The following is a 23241-nucleotide window of genomic DNA, read 5'->3' as shown; positions in this document are numbered from 1 at the left end:
TGTTATGAAAAACAGCTAACAAGTCGGACAATTCACTTGTAAGCTTCATGTCTCTCAGCAAGTGGTGTTAGTTGTTCACTCATGTCTAACTCATTGGGACCATATGGACTGTAGCCTGCCAGGCTCTTCTGTCCATAGAATCCTCCAGGCACGAATACTGGAGTGGGTTGCCATTTCCTTCTCCAGGGGATCTTCTTGACCCAGGGATTGAACCCGTGTCTTCAGCATTCTCTTTCATTGGCAGGAGGATTCTTTACCACTGAGCCACCTGGGAAGCCCCCCAAACGTAAGAGTATGCTCACAGACATCAGAATACGACAAGGATTCCTGCTAACATACTTACTAAATAAAGTTTGAGTAGATAGTCTAGCCTCTACATGAGAGAAGAAGAAGACATAAGATTTGTAAGAATTAGGGAAAACCTAATTGTTATTTGCAGTGGAAGTCATTTTCTATATTGCAAATCTAAGAATCTACAGATATATTTTATAACTAATAAAAAGCTTGATCAAATTTGCTGAATGCAAAATCAATAATCACAGCAATATATATCACCAATGATGAATTAAGCAATGTAATAGTTAAAACATTCCATTTTATAATAGCAAAGGAAAAAAGTATGAAATATACTTTGAAATAAATTTGGAAAGATTCTATATTATAAAGATGGTATTTTTTTCCCCCAAATGGGTTTATTTAACAGTTTAATGCAGTTCCACTCAGTATCCTAATAGTGCTTTTCACAGAACAGGACTTACTAATTCTAAATTGAATCATATGGAAGAGTGAAGATCCAAAATGTCAATAACAATTTTGAAAAGGAACTACATGCATGGAAGACTGACTCTACCATATATCAAGATTTATTATGTCTTTAAATTCACTCAGCATTACTTTATAATTTTTAGTATAAACTTTGTACATATTTTATATTTATTCCAATATATTTGATTATTTTGATACTATTATGAATATTTTAAGTTGATTTTCTTGACACCCATTGTAAGTAAATATTGATCTTGCAATCTGTGACTTTGTTAAATTTGCTTATTTGTTCAAGTAGATTTTAACTTCTTGTGGGTAGATATATAATCACACAAGCAATAAATACCAAAAATTTTTTAAAATTTTACTACTTAGTCTACTAAATATGCTTAAAAAAAGATTTATTATGAAGCTATAGTAATTTAAAATATAGTATTGGCACAAGAATGGGCAAATAAACCAATGGAACAGAATGAAGAACTGGAAATTTATAAACATATGGAAGAAAGTATATGAACATATGAGAGAAGTGGTGTCACAAATCAAAAGGGAAGCATAAACCGTTTAATAAACTGTATTATGGAAATTGGTTCCCCATCTAAAAAAAATATTCCTTTCTCAAACTATACCCCAAAATAAATTACGGGGGCTTCAAAGATTTACACACAAAAAATAATTAAAACTATTGGAATAAATGTTTGAAGAATATTGTTATAATCAATGACAAAGGTTCACAAACTTTCTGTAAAGTGCTAGATAATAAATATTTTGGGTTTATACACCACACACAGGTTGTGTTTTATATATATATATATATATATATATATATATATCAACCTTTAAAAATGAAAAAAAAAATTCATCATGGGCCATTCTAAATAGACTGTTGCCTGATTTTGACCCAGTCAGACATATTTGGCTAACTTCTGATTTTTGGGTAAAGGACAATTAAAATAAGGTGAATATACAATTTAAAAATTAAAAGACAAGTCAGACACTGGGAGAAAATATTTATAACCTATTTAACAAAGTTTTAGTATCTGGAAGATATGAAGAGCTCCTACAGACCAATAAGAAAACAAAAACCCAATAGGGAAATGGAAAATGGCAATTCAAGTTAAAAAAAAAAAAAAGGATTATTCTTAGGAATTAGGAAAATAGAAGCTAAAATAAAAATAATATACTATTTTTCCCCTGAGATTGGCAAAAATTATAAAGTCTGACAGATCCAAGTATTGAGGAATATGTAGAAAAAATTTCATACACTGCTGGTTAGAGTATAAACTGGTGCACCAACTCCAAAGCCTGGTGATGAATCCCACATAACCAAGTATGTCATGAGTTTGAAAAAATGCTAATAAAAATTTAAGATTAAGCTAATAAAGGCACACTGTCTAGATCACAGGATTTAATAGCATCAATTTCCTCTGACCTTATATATCTATGTCTTTTATATTCAGATGCCGCATTTTAAGAGCAAAACTGATTAATTAGAATGCTTTGAGAATGCTGATGAAGTATCTGCTGAAACTATGAACTATAACAGTTGATTGACGTGGGAATATTTAGCCCTTGGAAGAAAAAGACAGTGCAAATAAAAGAATATAAATGTGGGAGCAGCTAGGCTTAGTTTGCAATCGGTTGCTATACATTTACCTATTGGTATGCTGTACATACCAATCAGATGCTGTTCCAGGGCTACCATGTTGCACAACTGGGCTTTGAAAGTGAATGGGTTATGTAGAAGCCTAAACTGGATGACTTTAAGCAAGTTACTTAGAAGTCTTCATTTTCTTATCTAAAAAATTGAGCTAATAATTCAAAGTTTTTGTAGATTTAAAGATGATATAAGAAAACCCCCTACCAAATAGTATGCATTGAAGCAGTCATAATATTGAAATTTTAACAGTGGTTAAGAAAATGAATTTTAGATTCAAGCAGACAGACTCTTCAGCTCAAATCACATCTCTAATGTTTCCTGAGTGTGTTAAAGTTGATAAATTAACCTCTCTGGTACTGAGTTTCCTCATTTGTAAAATGTGAAGTAATAGCTCCTCTTTAGTAAGAGTCAGAAATTATTCTGAGAACTGTATATACATTAAACTATTTGCTAACTACAGAAACTTTGGTGTGAGTACTGTTAATACCCCCCTCCTTCAAACAGAGGCATACAGAGTTTGAACAAACTGCCTCAAATCATAAAACTGAGGAAGAGAGAGTTGAGATTTTAATCCAAAGGGTCTCAAGTCCAGGATACAAGCTACACTAAATTGCCTTTCTAAGTCACTCAAAGGATTAAATGAGGTCATAGATATGAAGAATTTAGCATGGTGTATACAAGGTAGTAAGCACTTAGTGGATTTTAGCCTTGTAGTGCTCAAGATTCTTTTGGTAACAAATTAGTTTAAGCTCATCTGCCCACTCAAATACTCAGAGAGGAATATATTGATTTACATGACTAAAAACTGGGTCAAATGAGGTCAGCAGGACTCAATCTCTCTCTCCATCCCTTACTCTGCTTTTCTTCCTGTTGGCTATATTCTTAGGCTGCTGCCATATAGTAACAAAGAGAGTTACCAGAAGCCTTCAGTATGCATTATCTTTATACTTAGCAATTCTTAGAACCTTGTTTTCTAGTCGTGTCTTTCATTGGCCTAGCATAGGCACAGGTTCTATTTAAAAATGATGACAACAACCAGAAAGAGGAGCAATTTCTACATCTAGGTCATGTCTCACCCTGAGATTAGGGGATGAGATCAGCCCCATCCAATCATATCACTAAAACTGAAAGGGGGTGTTTGACCCAAATGTATCATTCACAGTGTGGTTAAGAAACTTGCCTCTTCACGTCTAGGAACCCCAAAACAGAAAAGCATTAGAAAGAAAGACAAGCTCTTTCCAAAGAAAACCTGAATAAGGTGGCACCTGATTGATCATCCTCAAATGATCAATATATCCAGATATGATCAACTATCCAGATATGTTTATTCTCCATGCTTTGCTGATCACCTGCTGCTGCTGCTGCTAAGTTGCTTCAGTCGTGTCTGACTCTGTGCGACCCCATAGACGGCAGCCCACCAGGCTTCCCCGTCCCAGGGATTCTCCAGGCAAGAACACTGGAGTGGGTTGCCATTTCCTTCTCCAATGCATGAAAGTGAAAAGTGAAAGTGAAGTCACTCAGTCGTGTCCGACTCTAGCGACCCCATGGACTGCAGCCTACCAGGCTCCTTCATTCATGGGATTTTCTAGGCGAAAGTACTGGAGTGGGGTGCCATTGCCTTCTCCATTGCTGATCACCTAGTCACTCTAAATTTACTCTTCAATATTCTTAGTTCTCCCAAGTAGAGGCAGGTTTGCCATAATATTCTAACCTTGACCTAAAGGCCTCCGAAACTCATGGGCATAGGGCATAAGAGTGGGGGATTTAAGGGAGAGTTTCAAAGTAAGAAAAACCATCAGTTCACTTTCTCTTTGGTTGCAAATTTCCAAATAATTGCATTATAAATTAGATCAAGGTGTACAGATATGAACAAAATATTAAAATCTATTTTCAGGAAACTTTTAGTGTAAAATTTGTTTTCAGAAAACACTATGAAAACATGTTATTTAAAGCAATAGATCCAACTGATGCCTACCACTATATTAAGATTTAAAAATTAATTCCTCTCTCGTAGTAATTTTAGGAGAAGAAATGCAAATAGATCTTATATTGTTTAATGTATTTTTTTCTTTTTTAAATTCACGTTTAGTTTTCAGTTGAGGTACATGAATTTTCTTTACTACCATACTCAAACTTCCAGTTTAGAAAATATTTTTTGAAAGTACAATATATCCAAACAGATTAGTCATTTTTCTTTAATGTAGCTTTGCCAAATGCTACAACATTAAAACAAGACATTCGTGAGATATGATTCAGTTAGCCCAGCCTTAGAAAAGTAACATAGCCACATGACAAGTACAGGGTATTAGCTGTACCTCATAGTATTTTGTTCTATGTGTATTCTTTGATCTGTTCGTCAAAGTCCTTAATTTTTAATATGCCAATATGATTCAATAAAATTTAAGAAAAATTTATCTTCAGAACATTAATTGAATTATATGAAATGCAAAATATCAGTGGTATTGTAGGTACAAGGAAAAAAAAAACTGCTGTCTATCAAAAATGTTGGGAAAAATCCTTATCAAGAAGATGCCCTAAGCAGTATAAAATCCTTAGGTAAATATTTTTATATCTATGATACATTGTCCTAGATCTTGAAGATTCTCACCTGGTTAAAGGCAGGGTACTGGATATTATGGTCTCCGGCGACATTTTTCTAGGTCTGATCCTCTCTTCCTAATCTCATATTGATTTTAATATTAGGTCAGAAATGTCAAAAGTAAATTTTCTAGCTCTTCTTTGCTGATATTTTTCTCTCACACCACTCTGTCCTGTGCCTGATTGGGGTCATCCTGAACAACATACCTGGACTATTTCAGTGCATCTCTTTCACCTATCTTGTCATTTGTAACTCAAAAGAAAAGTCTTTCTGATGATTACAATTTTTTAATTTCTTCTTGCTGAATAAAGTTATGTAAAAGTAGCAATACTTTTGGTTCTTGTTGTATGACTAGTACTATGCTTGGCTACTGAAACGAAATGGTGTATTACTTATGGTCCAGTGTAATTTATTCAGTCATTTCAAATTGGTTACATATAAATGTTAAATGATTTTGTGGGGTTTTTCTCCAATCTCTGCATGCACCTGAGTTATATCTCCCTTTCCTTTTCTTTAAAGACACCTAAAGTAGGTTACAAAACTCCCATTCAAGAGTGGCTATTAAAAGCTCAGTTTAGACCAGCTTATAACTGATGTACATCTCCTGTTGCTAACCAGTACAGTAGACATACAGGAACATAAAGCGGAGAGTAATGCACAGTCTGATATTGTCTCTTCCTACCTCTTGTTCCCCTTGAGGTGGTCAGCCTCTAGAAGATCTACTCCTTTCTCCCCTAGGCTCTGGTTCTTCAGGAGTGTTGAAGGTTAGGAAGATGTGAGATGGATAGATAGAGAGAGAGGAAGAACAGGTAGATATCTCTTACTTACGTGGCCACTGATTATAATCTTCTTTCTGTCATTGCTGCTCCTCTGGCTAAGCAAACAAGGGAAGACGGAGACAGAGATACAAAGAGGTGTATGTGTGTGTGTGTGTGTGTGTGTGTGTGTAGAGTGAGAGAGACAGAGAGAAAGAGATATGACCTCACAGACAAATACATATTGGGGTTCAGAGAAATACTCACATAGAAAGCCAGAGAGATATTTGGAGAACCAGAGATCACATAGAGATACACAGAGAGATGGACATACAGAGAAGCAAAGACACACAGAGACACTCAGAAACAATAGATACACATACAGAATGACATAAAGGGATACACAGACTTAAAGAAAGAGACAGAAACAGACAGCCTAAGAGACAGAGATAAATAAGAGAAAGACACAAAGGGAAAAGAAACAGAAATAGACAAAAGGGAGAGTCACAAAGTGAAACAGAAAAACAGAGACCTAGAGAAAAAGAGAGAGGAAGAAAAAACACATTCTCACAAAAATATACGGAGAGACTGACTATGTAGAATATGATAGACAAAAAGAAAGGGGATAAAGAAAGACACAGAAAGAGCCACAGACGAAAAAGAGACAAATGAAGACATGGAGACACGGATGCTGACTCTGAACCGATGCTGACTCTGAGAGATGAGATACCCTCTAAGAGACAGAGATGGAAATGGGAAGATCACCAGCTCTGGAGCTAACTTGATTCTTAGTCTTCCCGTCACCTGGCCAGTTCTCTTTTCCTGATTACCATGGAAACTTCCTGGGTACTCTCCTCACCTCTCCCCAGCCTGGACTTGCACCAGGTTGAGTTTACTGTTTCTAGAACCCAGAGAGCCCTTAACAGCATCACAGGCACGGGGCCTGATTTAATACCGGCGCCCACTAGTACTGCATTAATATTAGTCCCATGCTCGATGTGACCACATTGTTTCATGAAATGCCCAATAGACAAAGCAGCCAGTAGTGAATGGATAGTGCAATGAATTATTTGAACTAGGATTTTTTTCTTAGTTGAGGATAGTCACTTTCGCAGAAACTACTGAACGCTAAAAACAGAAACTAACAAAACCATTTTTATCTCGAAGTGAGTAACTAAACAAACAAGTGTAAGGCATTCTCATTCTCCTTTTAATAAATTTAACCTCAGTCTCCATTTTATGGTTGAGTACTGCTGCTGCTGCTGCTTCATCGCTCAGCGGTAGGATTTCCTCCACACTCTCTCCAGCACCTGTTTGTGGATTTTTGATGATGGCCATTCTGACCGGCGTGAGGTGATATCTCATTGTAGTCGATTTGCATTTCTCTAATAATGAGTGATGTTGAATATCTCTTCATGTGTGCCCTTATCAAAGTCTACTGCTTCAGAGAAGTCTTCTCTGAACTTCAGGCTTCCCCTCATTTCCAGTCTGAGTTAAGCATGCTCTCCCTTGTGAACTTACTAAATGGCACAAATATGTCTGTTTCCTCTACTACAATTATGAGTTTCCCCAAGGGGGTTGGCAGTATCTTGTTCTTCTCCAATTTATCCCATATTATTGGCACCATGGGCTTCCCTCCTGGCTCAGCAATAAAGACTCTGCCTGCAATGCGGGAGATCCAGGTTCAATCCCTGGGACAGGAAGATCCCCTGGAGGAGGGTATGGCAACCCACTTCAGTATTCTTGCCTGGAGAATTCCATGGACAGAGAAGATTGGCAGGCTACAGTCCATAGGGTCACAAAGAGTTAGATGTGACTCAAGAGACCTAGCATGCATGCATATGGCACAATGTCTGAAACATTGTAGAAATTTAATAAATGCTTGAAAAATAGATATGATGACTTCTCCAAATAAATTAATTTGTACTGCTTTTAACTCCAGGAAAATTTTATTTTAAGCAATGTATATATTCAATGAAACTCTATTAAAATGTATTATGCTCCCCTTCTTAAAAATTAATCAAAATACTGAGTGCAAGAAACAGTAAATTCTACTGGTCTTGTTGGATAAAAATCATGTGTTGTGGGAGCAGCCAAACTGAGCTTGGAGCCTTATCCTCTCACATACTGTTCATAGAATCTTGTGAAAGTTACTTAACTCCCTTAGGATTCATTTTCTTCATCTGTAAAATGGACACAATAGGAGTACAGATTTAATAAGAGGTACTGTGAAGGCAATATGAGTCAAAAAATGAGAAAGACTTAGAAAAGTTCTTGGCACATAGTAAGTATTCAATAAATGTGAGCTGTTAATGTCTTCACTTTTTCCTTAATGGTTCAGAAACTTCAATATGTGTCACTTTTATGCTGTGGTTTAATCAGATCAGATCAGTCGCTCAGTCATGTCCGACTCTTTGCAGCCCCATGAATCGCAGCACGCCAGGCCTCCCTGTCCATCACCAACTCCCGGAGTTCACTCAGACTCACGTCCATTGAGTCAGTGATGCCATCCAGCCCTCTCATTCTCTGTCATCCCCTTCTCCTCCTGCCCCCAATTCCTCCCAGCATTAGAGTCGTTTCCAATGAGTCAACTCTTCGCATGAGGTGGCCAAAGTACTGGAGTTTCAGCTTTAGCATCATTCCTTCCAAAGAAATCCCAGGGCTGATCTCCTTCAGAATGGACTGGTTGGATCTCCTTGCAGTCCAAGGGACTCTCAAGAGTCTTCTCCAGCACCACAGTTTAAAAGCATCAATTTTTCGGTGCTCAGCCTTCTTCACAGTCCAACTCTCACATCCATACATGACCACAGGAAAAACCATAGCCTTGACTAGATGAACCTTTGTTGGCAAAGTAATGTCTCTGCTTTTCAATATGTTATCTAGGTTGGTCATAACTTTCCTTTCAAGGAGTAAGCGTCTTTTAATTTCATGGCTGCAGTCACCATCTGTAGTGATTTTGGAGCCCAGAAAAATAAAGTCTGACACTGTTTCCACTGTTTCTCCATCTATTTCCCATGAAGTGGTGGGACCAGATGCCATGATCTTTGTTTTCTGAATGTTGAGCTTTAAACCAACTTTTTCACTCTCCTACCAAGATATCTAAGGAAGTTTGTCTTTCTAGTAAATGAACTCAGACTGCTGGGTTTTTAAAATCCTTATGGCTATCATTTTCTTATTTTCTTGCTTGCTATCAGCTGACATTTATTGCTAAAACCATGTGTCTCTCCGTGGCTTTGCCACTCCAATTTTTACTATATCATACTTAACATTCTATGAACTAGGAAAACATACTACTAAGTTTCTTAAAATAATCTGGAAAGTAATAGATAAGACTATGAACTAAATCCTAATCATAAGGAATTCTCATGTCCAGAAAATAAAAAGTATGTTATTATATGGAAACATTTATTTCCTAGATGCATTTTGTGCTTTCTTCCTGTCAACAGAAAATGCTGTATGTTTCTGAGTAATAAACTTCTGGGATAATTAAAGTGGTATCTCACTTGCATGCCATCTGTAGAAGGATAATATGGCACAGTGGAAATAGCAAAGACAACAGAGATCTGAGACCAAATTTTAATTCTACTTGCTCATGTGAACTTGAGCAATTTGTTTAGTATTTCTGAGCTTGACTTTCTTCACATTAAGATAAAAACACTTCTGGAATAATAAGACCTATAGGATTAGAAATTGTTGATGTAAATAACCAGTGTGCCAGTAAACAATAGGGCTCAAAATATAAGAATCATTAAAGTTATCATCTGTTCATCCATAATTGTCTTTAGTGTGCAATCCAAATATTTAAATATTTTAACTTTTCACAGATTTATATTTTACTCTCTGAAATACCTTTTTTGGTTTTATAACAAATCTTAATATTTTACTGGATCAATAATGCCTTGATAAAATGAATTATCTCTGTCTGCTTTTCTTTTTTAACCTCCATTTAAAAATAAGGTTGAATATTAAAATTTTAATTCAATATGTCTAAATTATTAACAGATAGTTTTGGTAAAGGAAGAATTAAAACTTTTATCCCTTTTGTTCCCTGCCTTGATTTGAATAATTTGAACGGTCCTGGCTTGCTCATTCTCCACTATGTATTCTGCTGATGTTTCCTTTGAACAGTTCTGTCTCCATCTGTCTCCAAATCTGTCTTGCATTTTTCAAATAAATATTAATAAATTATAGATGTTTTTGTTAAACAGACTGAATCTTAATAATAAAAGGAAACAAGACAGGAGTATAGAACTCTATAAACTGAATACACCCCAATGATGGTTAATATGACATCAGTGGTTTATCTAATTTTTAGGGGACCAATAAGCACACAGTTTATATAATGTGCTTTGCCTATTGCTTGATCTAGCCATTTTTCAATATTCATGTATAAATGGTGATATCTAATGTATATAGCAGGCTATAAATTCTAATTAGATCACAACTTCCCATTCTTGGAACAATAAACACAGTATTAATCATTTTGTCACATTCAAGACATACTGAACTACCTTATTTGATCCACTTCCAAATCTAGTCTAAACTGAAGTAGAATTGTCTCTCATTCCCCTAAAAGATAGCTGAGAAATAAGAGGTCGGTAAAGGAGGAACTGATTTATTATGACTGGATGGCTATCTCTGTCTGATTAATTACTCTTTACTTTAAGATGCCTACATTTTAAACTTCTCATTATTTGCCCTCTCAAATAAAATATATCTTTCAGATCTCTGGAGCATGTTTAAAATTAAATTTTAGTCCTTTAACATTTGAAAGCAGAGTTTCTACTAGCTCAGATTCATTACTGATTTTGCTGTGTCGCCTAAAATTTAATTATAAAGATGACACTTTAATCCCAGTGAAACTGGTTGGTTTATTATAAGTGAGGGACAAAAATGCCAACAGACAGATCAGAGCTCCAGAAATATTTTTTTTTATTTTTTCCAACAGAATGAGTTATATTAACATGGAAATGTATGCGCAAGTAAACTTCAAATGTTATTCTTTTAGCAGCGTACATTCATAAGGGCAATGATACCTGACATTGTGGTTCCTTTTTAGGCACTTAATGACTTATTGGATCATTAAACACCATTCGCTCCCTGCTTTTCATGGACCCTGGAGCTAGTCATTAACTCCATAGTGAGGAATGTGAACAATGGAGTTACTGTCTAATTGTAGTTACAATCTTCTCTCCCCTGTTATCATGTATCTATATAACTAATATCAGAAGCTTTATTATTTCTATCACCTCTGTAGTGACTGATGCCTTCATTGAATGATTTTTAAATCTGTTTTATAAGAGAAAACTGTTATATGCATTTGATACATAGAATGGCATTTTTCAATTTGGGGGAAAATAAAAGTTAACAATAAAATAATCCATATAAAATGGTAATTCAAAACAAACTTGGACAGTACTAAAAAAACAATACTGAAAAATAACTCAAGTATAAAACTATATTTTTAGAAATATAAGCCATATTTATAAAATAAACCTGTCTTTCTGATTATTAGTTAGCTTAATTTATATTTAGATTTTGAATGCTTTTCTCCCAATGTATAAATCATGGTACAAAAGTGCACATTCTATGATTTTAGTTGTTAAATATTTTAAGGTATATTCTAAAAGTAAAAACATGTACTGTTTTAAAAGTACTTGCTTTTGAGGTCATTATTTGATTGCCCTAGGAAAGAGAGTTGTTGGATTCTTTTCCCTATTGATGGCTTCCAGATTAAACCATAGACTAAAGGTTACAAAATACAGCCCATAAGCCACATTCAGCTCAAAGATTCATATGCTTCCATAAAAATTCAATTAAATCAAAACACTTAAAATTGACTTCTAAGAGAAAGCTTAGAGAAAACTTTTTGACTTTGGCTTAGGCAAATATTTCTCAGATATAACACCAAAGCTCAATCCTTAAAAAAAAAAAAAAAGAATGATAAATTAGACTTTACCAAAATTAGAAATATATGCTATTTGAAAGTCATGTTAGAAGAATGAAGACAGGCAACAGACTAAGAGAAAATATTTTCCAAATCATAAATCTGATAAAGGACTTGTACCCAAAATTTATAAAGGTCACTCAAAATTCAGAAAAAGAAAAATCAACAACACAATTTAAAAAGAGAAGAGATGTGAACAATTACTTCACTAAAGATATATGGATGGGAAATAAGCGTATATAATCATGCTCAACATCATTAATGGTTAAGGAAATTGCCAGGTAGTGCTAGTGATAAAGAACCTGCTTGCCAATGCAGGAGACTACTTAAGAGACACAGGTTCCATCTCTGGGTCAGGAAGATCCCCTGGAGGAGGGCACAGCAACCCACTCCGGTATTCTTACCTGGAGAATCCCATGGAGAGCAGAGCCTGGCAGTCCATAGGGTCACAGCTTTAAAAAAAACTGACAATACCAAATGAAAGGATATGAAGTAACTATAACTCCTATTCATTGGATGGACTGCAAATATTTTTCCAAGTGGAAACTTCATATGCACTTAAACATAAACTTACCACATAACCCATAAACCCCACTCTTAAGTGTTCACACAAATGAAATAAAAACTTAAATTTGCACAAAAATCCACACATGAGTGTTTATTAGTAATCAACAAAATATGAAAACAGCACAAATAGTTTTCAGCTGGGAAATGGATAAACAAATTGTGGCTCATCTGTCCAACAGAATGGAATACCACTCATCAATAAAAAGAACAAATTACTAATAAATGAAATAACTGAGATGTATCTCTAATTAGGCTAAATGAAAGAAACCAGAGTCTAAAAGCTACATACATCATGATTCTATTTATGAGATTGTTGGAAAAACAAAACCATAGATATAAAATAGAAACAAAAACACTAGTCACCATGTGTTGGGGATATGGAGGAAGAATACACTGCAAAAGGACACAGGGAAAATTTGGAGATAATACTACTGTTCTATCTTGATTGTGGTGGTGGTTACACAACTTACATGTCTGTGAATTCTCAGAACTTCACAATTAACAGGGAAATTTTTACTATATGTAAATTGAACTCTTTTAAGAAGATACAGGTGAAAATGGTACAATAATTCAGAAATTTTACATGTTACTACTGATTATTTTCCCTGGAGTAGGAAATGGCAACCCACTTCGGTATTCTTGCCTGGAGAATCCCATGGACAGAGGATCCGGGTGGGCTACAGTCCATGGGGTTGCAAAGAGTCAGACACAACTGAGCAACTAACATGCTGATTACTTTATCCTGGGGAAAAAAGAGGAAAACCAGGTAACACTAGGACAATATTTTGTTATTCAACAAGTATTTAAGAAGCACCAACTGTCTTTTCCAATGAGTCAGCTCTTTGAGAAAGATGGAGGGCAGGAGGAGAAGGGGGTGACAGAGGATGAGATGGTTGGATGGCTTCACTAACTCAATGAACAAACTCTAGAAGACAATGAAGGACAGGGAAACATGGCATGCTTCTATGGGGTCACAAAGAGTCTGACAGGACTTTGCAACTGAACGACAACTGTAAGTTAGGTATTATTCTAAACAATGAAAATGCAGCTAGGAATAAAGCAAACAAGAATCTTCAAGCTTCTGGACTTATATTCCAGAAGAAGAAGACACAATTACCACATACACATGTGAAATAGACAGTTGCTGCTGCTGCTGCTGCTGCTAAGTTGCTTCAGTCGTGTCTGACTCTGTGCGACCCCATAGACGGCAGCCCACCAGACTTCCCCACCCTTGGAATTCTCCAGGCAAGAACACTGGAGTGGGTTGCCATTTCCTCCTCCAATGCATGAAAGTGAAAGGTGAAAGTGAAGTCGTTCAGTCGTGTCCGACTCTTAGCGACCCCATGGACTGCAGCCTACCAGGCTCCTCTGCCCATGGATTTTCCAGGCAAGAGTACTGGAGTGGGGTGCCATTGCCTTCTCTGAAAATAGACAGTCAGATGCTAATGAGTGCTAGAGAGAATAATAAAGCAAAGAGTTGACAGAGTCAAAAGTTGAAGATTGAAATGTAAAATAACATAGATAAGGAAAGCTTCACTGAGAAGGTGCATTTGAACAAAAAGCTGAAGGAGATAAGAGCACTAGGTATGCATTTTTCTGTATTCAGGAAGAGGGAAACACAAGGGCAAAGGCCTTGTGACAGGAGTGTGCCAGGTATGCCTAAGGAGACATATATTGGCCCATGTGCCTGAATTAGAATGAGGGGAGAGGAAGAATAACAGGAGATGTCAGAAAATTAAAAGGAGCCAGGTTGGGCATGGCTTTGTTTTCATCGTTATGAAAAGCTATTAAATGTGTTCAGAATAGAAATGGCATTATTTGACTACCATAATAACATTAGATTATAGTGGAAAAGGTAGAAGTAGCAAGGTTAAGATGCTAATACAGAAATCAAGATGAGAAATAATGATGACTTGGATAAGAGTGTGCACAGTAGAGATAGTGAGATGTTCAATTATATTATCTTTGGAAGGCAAAACCAACAGGATATGCAAATATTTGTAAGATATGGGCTGAAAGTGAAGAAGAACTAAAAAGCCTCATGATGAAAGTGAAAGAGGAGAGTGAAAAAGTTGGCTTAAAGCTCAACATTCAGAAAACCAAGATCATGGCATCTGGTCCCATCACTTCATGGGAAATAGATGGGGAAACAGTGGAAACAGTGGCAAACTTTATTTTGGGGGGCTCCAAAATCACTGCAGATGGTGACTGCAGCCATGAAATTAAAAGACGCTTACTCCTTGGAAGGAAAGTTATGACCAACCTAGATAGCATATTGAAAAACAGAGACATTACTTTGCCAACAAAGGTCCGTCTAGTCAAGGCTATGCTTTTTCCAGTGGTCATGTATGGATGTGAGAGTTGGACTGTGAAGAAAGCTGAGCACCAAAGATTTGATGCTTTTGAACTGCTGTGTTGGAGAAGACTCTTGAGAGTCCCTTGGACTGCAAGGAGATCCAACCAATCCATTCTGAAGGAGATCAGCCCTGGGATTTCTTTGGAAGGAATGATGCTAATGCTGAAACTCCAGTACTTTGGCCACCTCATGCAAAGAGTTGACTCATTGGAAATGACTCTGATGCTGGGAGGGATTGGGGGCAGGAGGAGAAGGGGATGACAGAGGATGAGATGGCTGGATGGCATCACTGACTCGATGGACATGAGTCTGAGTGAACTCCGGGAGTTGGTGATGGACAGGGAGGCCTGGCGTGCTGTGATTCATGGGGTCGCAAAGATTCGGACATGACTGAGCGACTGAACTGAACTGATGGGCTGAAAAAGAAAGTGAGAAATCAAAGATGACTATAAAGTTTTTTACTTAAGTAACCATAGAACTGAAAAGAAAGAAAGTGAAAGTGAAGTCGCTCAGTTATGTCTGACTCTTTCCGACCCCATGGACTGTAGCCTACCATGTTCCTCCATCCATGGGATTTTCCAGGCAAGAGTACTGGAGTGGGTTTCCATTTCCTTCTCCAGAGGATCTTCCCGACCCAGGGATCAAACCAGAGTCTCCCGCATTGTTGGCAGACGCATTACAGTCTGAGCCACCAGGGAAGTCTTATAAAACTGAAGATGTCATTTACTGAGAAGAAGTAGATTTGGGAATAGAGAAAATCAATTGTGTCAAATACTGTGGTTATGTCAAGACAGATAAGGATTAAGAATCAAGGAATGAATTTAACAAAATGGAGGTAATAAGTGACCTTGATAAGAGAAATAACTGTGGTGGTGTAAAGGCAAATGCCTCATTGGATTGGGATCCAGAATCAAATGAGAGAAACTTAAGATAGTAAATAAATGCCATTCTTTTGAAAAGAGTTTTGTTGTGAAGAAAAGTAGCAAAATATGATGGCAGCTGAAGGAGTGTCAAAGAATGTGGTGTCAAAGAGGTTTTTAATTTTTGTTTTTTTCCAAGAGGAAAGGATATCTAGTTTCAAGCAGGTGATATTGTTCAAAGGAGAATTTAATAATATGGGACAACTAGGAAAAACTGCTGAAAACCTGTTGTTGAACAAGATAGAGGGAATAGGGTCTAGCAGACAAGTTGAGAATTTATTCCTTTCTAGAAACCCAGTTCATTTACAGAAGTGAAGGCATCTGGGTAGAGATGCTTGTATAGGTCCACAGATAGATGTAGTAATTGAAGCCTGTGGAAATTAATTTCTGATTGATTCTGTTTTCTCAGTGAGATAGTAAGGATGAGAGTGAGACCAGGAGAAAAGGTGACCGAAGTTTGTAAAGGATAGAGGAGTTGTGAAATAGTCATTTTGATGAGTGAGAAGGTGGATGAATCCAGCCATCTGGTCAAATAAAAAGGAAAAACTGGAGAACTTTGTCCTTCATTGCCACATAGCAATCTTATTTTTCACTGTACCCTTTTATGTCTGGGAAGGCAGCTGAACAAACATTTATATGAGAGAACTAAGAGTCAATCAGTTCAGTTTAGTTCCGTTGTTCAGTCCTCTCCAACTCTTTGTGACCCCATGGACTGCAGCACGCCAGGCCTACCTATCCATCACCAACTGCCGGAGTTTACCCAAACTCATGTCCATTGAGTCGGTGATGCCATCCAACCATCTCATCCTCTGTCATTCCCTTCTCCTCCCACCTTCAATCTTTGCCAGCATCAGGGTCTTTTCAAATGAGTCAGCTCTTCGCATCAGGTGGCCAAAGTATTGGAGTTTCAGTTTCAACATCAGTCTTTCCAATGAACACTCAGGACTGATCTCCTTTAGGATGGACTGGTTGGATCTCCTTGCAGTCCAAGGGACTCTCAAGAGTCTTCTCCAACACCATAGTTCAAAAGCTTCAATTCTGCAGTGCTCAGCTTTCTTTATAGTCCAACTCTCACATCCATACATGACTACTGGAAAAACCACAGCTTTGACTAGATGGACCTTTGTTGGCAAAGTAATGTCTCTGCTTTTTAATATGCTGTCTAGTTTGGTCAACACTTTTCTTCCAAGGAGTAAACATCTTTTAATTTCATGGCTGCAGTCACTGTCTGCAGTGATTTTGGAGGCCAAAAAAATAAGGTCTGACACTGTTTCCACTGTTTCTCCATCTATTTGCCATGAAGTGATTGGACCAGATGCCATGATCTTTGTTTTATGAATGTTGAGCTTTAAGTCAACTTTTTCACTCTACTCTTTCACTTTCATCAAGAGATTCTTTAGTTCTTCTCACTTTCTGTCATAAGGGTGGTGTCATCTGCATATCTGAGGTTATTGATATTTCTCCCGGCAATCTTGATTCCAGCTTGTGCTTCCTCCAGCCCAGCTTTTCTCATGATGTACTCTGAATATAAGTTAAATAAGCAGGGTGACAATATACATTCTTGACATACTCCTTTTCCTATTTGGAACCAGTCTGTTGTTCATGTCCAGTTCTAGCTGTTGCTTATTGACCTGCATTCAGATTTCTCAAGAAGCAGGTCAGGTGTTCTGGTATTCCCATCTCTTTCAGAATTTTCCACAGTTTGGTGGGATCCACACTGTCAAAGTTTTGGCATAGTCAATAAAGCAGAAATAGATGTTTTTCTGGAACTCTCTTGCTTTTTTGATGATCCAGCGGATGTTGGCAGTTTGATCTCTGGTTCCTCTGCCTTTTCTAAAACCAGCTTGAACATCTGGAAGTTCACAGTTCACATCTTATTGAAGCCTGACTTAGAGAATTTTGAGCATTACTTTACTAGTGTGTGAGTTGAGTACAATTGTGTGGTAGTTTCAGCATTCTTTGGCAATGCCTTTTTTCAGGATTAAAATGAAAACTGACCTTTTCCAGTCCTGTGGCCACTGCTGAGTTTTCCAAATTTGATGACGTATAGAGTGCAGCACTTTCACAGCATCATCTTTTAGGATTTGAAATAGCTCAGCTGGAAAGCCATCACCTCTACTAGCTTTGTTCGTAGCGATGCTTCCTAAGGCCCACTTGACTTCACATTCCAGGATGTCTGGCTCTAGGTGAGTGATCATACCATTGTGATTATCTGCATCATGAGGATCATTTTTGTACAGTTCTTCTGTGTATTCTTGCCATCTCTTCTTAGTATCTTCTGCTTCTGTTAGGTCCCTACCATTTAATCCTTTATTGAGCCCATCTTTGCATGAAATGTTCCCTTGGTATCTCTAATTTTCTTTAAGACATCTCTAGTCTTTCCCATTCTTTTTTTCCCCCTCTATTTCTTTGCACTGATTGCTGAGGAAAGCTTTCTTATCTCTCCTTGCTATTCTTTGGAACTCTGCATTCGAATGCATATATCTTTCCTTTTCTCCTTTGCTTTTCACTTTTCTTCTTTCCACAGCTATTTGTAAGGCCTCCTCAGACAGCCATTTTGCTTTTTTGCATTTCTTTTTCATGGGGATGGTCTTGATCCCTGTCTCCTATACAGTGTCATGAACCTCCATCCATAGTTCCTCAAGCACTCTATCAGATCTAGTCCCTTGAATGTATTTCTCACTTCTACTATATAATTGTTAGGGATTTGATTTAGGTCATACTTGGTCTAGTGGTTTTCCCCCACTTTCTTCAATTTAAGTCTGAATTTGGCAATAAGGACTTCATGATCTGAGCCATAGTCAGCTCCCAGCCTTGTTTTTGCTGACTCTATAAGGCTTCTCCATCTTTGGCTGCAAAGAATATAATCAATCTGATTTTGGTGTTGGCCATCTGGTGATGTCCATGCATAGAGACCTCTCTTGTGTTGTTGGAAGAGGGTGTTTGCTATGACCAGTGCATTCTCTGGCAAAACTCTGTTAACCTTTTCCCTGCTTCTTTTGTACTCCAAGGCCAAATTTGCCTGTTACTCCAGGTATCTCTTGACTTCCTACTTTTGCATTCCAGTCCCCTATAATGAAAAGGACATCTTTTTGGGGTGTTAGTTCTAGAAGGTCTTGTAGATCTCCATAGAACCGTTCGACTTCAGCTTCTTAAGCATTACTGGTTGGGGCATAGACTTGGATTACTGTGATATTGAATGATTTTCCTTGGAAACGAACAGATATCGTTCTGTCATTTTTGAGATTGCATCCAAGTACTGTATTTTGGACTCTTTTGTTGACTATGACAGCTACTCCATTTCTTCTAAGAGTCAATAGATGGTGATAATACTGATAGGAGCTACTATTATTGAACATTTAGTATATGCAAAACATTCTATATAAGTAACCTTTAACTCTCATGATATCCTTGCAAAGTAAGTAAGTATTGTTACCCTGCATTCACGGAAAAGAAAATCAAACTGTGGAGAAGGTAATGTAGTTGAGATTTCACAACTAGGAGTGTCACAATTATCACTTGAACAGGTCTTTTCCTTTCAACAGGGCATTTGGAAGTGATCACCCTTGTTAAGTCTTTCTTTCTGTTCTGTCATACCTGAGAGATAGATAAATTCCCATAATTAATAGTAGGACTGTGTTCCCATCTGTAACAAGGAGAGGAGTATATGTCCAACTCTCCAAAAGAAGCATAGTTTGAAAAAAGGAGATAATTTGGGAATGATTGGGAACCTCTTAGAACCAGAAAAACACACTGCCCAGCTTTGCATTCAGCCTCCTTTGTTGAGGGTGGCTCTCCTTAACGGTCAAAATGAATATAAATCTACCTGGTATTTTTAAAATATTTACATAAATTACAGAGGCTGAATAGACCTCCATCAGTGACTGTTGAGGACTAGAGGAAAAAGGGGAATGATGCTACCAGATTCAGAATGTCACTTTATCAAAAATTTAAGAATGTCTGGAAAGACTGACCTCAATCTTTAGCACTATTCTATATTATTAATATAAGGATTCACGATCACTTAGAAAAATAAATGGAGACCCCTAGAAGCCAACACTGGTACACTAAAAGTCTGTCAGATTATTTTTCTGATTGGTTGTTCAAAGTAAATCTCTTCAAAAGGAATTTGATGAGACTTTTCAGGTCATCTTTGTGAAAAAGACCATTAAGTATTCACTTCATGATAGTGCAAATAGTTTTTTAAAAAAATGACCATCATTATTAGGTATAAAATAAGCTATAAAGATATATTGTACAATGTGGGGAATATAGCAAATATTTTATAATAACTATAAATGAAGCATAAATATTAAAAATGGTAAACCACTTTACTATACACCTGTAACTTATTATTTATCAACTATACTTCAATAAAAATTTTTAAAACAGACCATATGCTAAACCAGCAAATCTAAATAAATCTAAATTCGTATTATATAGTATATGTTTGCTGAAAACAGAAATATCAAATTAGAAATTAACACTAAAAAGATATCTGAAAATATTTGAAATGCCTACAAACTAAAAAACATACTTTGAAATAAATCATCAGCCAAAGAAAAATTTACAAGGGAATTAGAAAAAGCTTTGAGTTGAATAAAAATGAAATCACAACATATCAGAATTTGTAGAATGCAGAGAGCACAATACTTAGCAAGAAATTTATAGCATTAAACGCTTTTTTTCAAAAGTCTAAAATATGCTGTCTAAACTGCCATCTCATGAAGCTAAAAATAAAGAAATAAAACAGCGAGTTAAACCAGAGTAAAAAGAAAAAAGGAAATAAATTTAAGAATTGCAATCAGTGAATTAGAAAACAGAAAATAGAGAAAATTTAATGAAAACAAACGCAGGTTCTTTGAAAATATGCATAAACTGGTGAACCTCTAGTTAATTGAAAGAAAACCTCTAGTCAATGAAAGAAAACAAATTAGAAATATGAGCAATAAAAGAGAGAGTACCATTATCAATCATATGGAATTTAAAATAATGATGAGATTATTAAAAATTTATAACAATAATTTTGACAACTTAGATGAAATAAACACACTTCTAGAAATCACTTAAATAACTAAATCTGACATAAAAATTAGAAAATTTAGATAGTCATATCTATCAATGAAACTGAATTCATAATTTATAACATTCTTACAAACAAAACTCCATAACCAAGTTGCTTCACAGGTAAATTATTTAAAATACTTAAGGAAGAAATGAAAACTGGAAAAGGTCAGTTTTCATTTCAATCCCAAAGAAAGGCAATGCGAATGAATGTTCAAACTACTGCACAATTGCACTCATCTCACACTCTACCAAAGCAATGCTCAAAATTCTCCAAGCCAGGCTTCAACAATACGTGAACCATGAACTTCCAGATGTCCAAACTGGATTGAGAAAAGGCAGAGGAACCAGAGATCAAATTGCCAACATCCACTGGATCATCAAAAAAGCAAGAATTCCAGAAAAACATCTACTTCTGCTTTATTGACTATGCCAAAGCCTTTGACTGTGTGCATCACAACAAACTGTGGAAAGTTCTGAAAGAGATGGGAATACCAGACCACCTGACCTGCCTCTTGAAAAATCTGTGTGCAGGTCCAGAAGCAGATAGAACTGGACATGGAACAACAGACTGGTTCCATATCAGGAAAGGAGTACATCAAGGCTGCATATTGTCACCTTGATTATTTAACTTATATGCAGAGTACATTATTACAAAATGCTGGGCTACATAAAGCAAAAGCTGGAATCAAGATTGTTGAGAGAAATATCAATAACCTCAGATATGCAGATGACACCACCCTTATGGCAGAAAGCAAAAAAGAACTAAAGAGCCTCTTGATGAAAGTGAAAGAGCAGAGTGAAAAAGTTAGCTTAAAACTCAACATTCCGAAAACTAAGATCATGGCATCTGGTTTTATCACACAGTAAATAGATGGGGAAACAACAGAAACAGTGAGAGATTTTATTTTTGGGGCTCCAAAATCACTGCAGATGGTGACTGCAGCCATGAAATTAAAAGGGGCTTGCTCCTTGAACAAAAAGCTATGATCAACCTAGACAGCATATTAAAAAGCAGAGACATTACTTTGCCAACAAAGGTCCATCTAGTTAAAGCTGTGGTTTTTCCAGTAGTCATGGATGGATATAAGAGTTGGACTGTGAAGAAAGCTGAGTGCCGGAGAATTGATGCTTTTGAACTATGGTGTTGGAGAATACTCTTGAAAGTCCTCTGGACTCTAAGGAGATCTAACCAGTCCAACCTAAAGGAAATCAGTTCTGGATATTCATTGGAAGGACTTATCCTGAAGCTGAAAGTCCAATACTTTGGCTAGTTAATGGGAAGAACTGACTCACTTGAAAAGACCCAGATGCTGGAAAAGATTGAAGGCAGGAGGAGAAAGGGATTACAGAGGATGAGATGGTTAGATGGCATCACTGACTCTATGGACATGAGTTTGAGTAAACTCCAGGAGGTGATGGACAGGGAAGCCTGGTGTGCTGTAGTCCATAGGGTCCCAAAAAGTCAGACACAACTGAGCGACTGAACTGAACTGAACTGAAGGAAGAAATAATGCCAAGCCTATCATTTTTTCACAGAAAATAAGGGCATTTTTTTCACAGAAAATAAGGGATGTGAGTTACAGCTTTCAACTCATTCTAGGAGCTCAATATTACCTTTATATCAAAGCCAGACAACAACATTAAAAGAAAAGAAAACTACAGGGACTTCCCTGGTGGTCCAGTGTTTAGGACTCAGCACTTTCACTGCTGTGGCCCCAGGTTCAGTCCCTGGTCAGGGATCTAAGACACCACAAGCTGCATGGCACAGCTGAAAAAGCGAAAAAAAGAAAACTATAGACCAACATTCTTCTTGAGCACAGCCTTAAAAATCATTAATAAAATATTAGCAAATCAAATACAGAAAATAATATTAAATAGACAATATATCCTCAAACTGGATTTATCCTAGAGATGAAAGTTTCATTAATATTTGAATATTGAATGATATAGTTTTCCATATTAATAAATAATAATGAAAACCCAGAAGGTTATTTCAATTTAACAAAAGATGTGCAGATTCAAGATCATTGGTACACTGAAAACTAAGATTTTGCTAGGATAATGAGAGAAAACCTATACAAATGTAGAGCTATACCATGCTCATGGATTGGAAACTCAAAGTTACAATGTCAATTCTCCCTAAATTCATATGCAGATTCAATGCAATTCTAATCAATATTCCAGCAGTCTTCTTCATAGAGATTGACAAATTGATTCTAAATTTATATGGAAATGCAAATTATTCTGAAAACAAAGGGGAAAGATGGAAGAATTATGCTACGTGCTTCATATTATTTTCCTACAAAAGTTGAAAGAGTGAGATATTAATGAAACATAGATATATAGATTGAACAGAATAAATTGACCAGAAATAAACCTTCATATTTATGCTCCAGTTGATTTTCAACAAAGATGCCAAGGTAATTCAATGGGAAAAACATAAGTTTTCAAAAACTCTTGTTAGAACAACTGGATGTCCATGTGAAAACAAAAAAATGAACTTTGATCATGATGACTTCATATATCCAAAAAGGAATTTGAAATTGATGATAAACTTAGATGTATAAGTATATTTATAAAACAGAATACATGAGAATGCTTTTGT

The 23241-nt window shown here is 36.4% G+C and overlaps 1 non-coding gene across 1 annotated transcript; it reads left to right on the top strand.

Annotated features, from left to right (window-relative positions):
• The first annotated feature begins 22303 nt into the window (after nucleotides 1-22303).
• TRNAE-UUC (transfer RNA glutamic acid (anticodon UUC)) lies at nucleotides 22304-22376 on the top strand. Its single transcript has one exon. It is a non-coding gene; the product is annotated as a tRNA-Glu (tRNA).
• The last annotated feature ends 865 nt before the right edge of the window (nucleotides 22377-23241 follow it).

Source organism: Bos taurus, chromosome X (genome assembly GCF_002263795.3).
Source record: "Bos taurus isolate L1 Dominette 01449 registration number 42190680 breed Hereford chromosome X, ARS-UCD2.0, whole genome shotgun sequence".
In the NCBI taxonomy this organism is placed as follows: Eukaryota; Metazoa; Chordata; class Mammalia; order Artiodactyla; family Bovidae; genus Bos; species Bos taurus.
The sequence above is the reverse complement of the archived record's forward strand: the minus strand, read 5'-3'. Positions and strand labels throughout refer to the sequence as shown.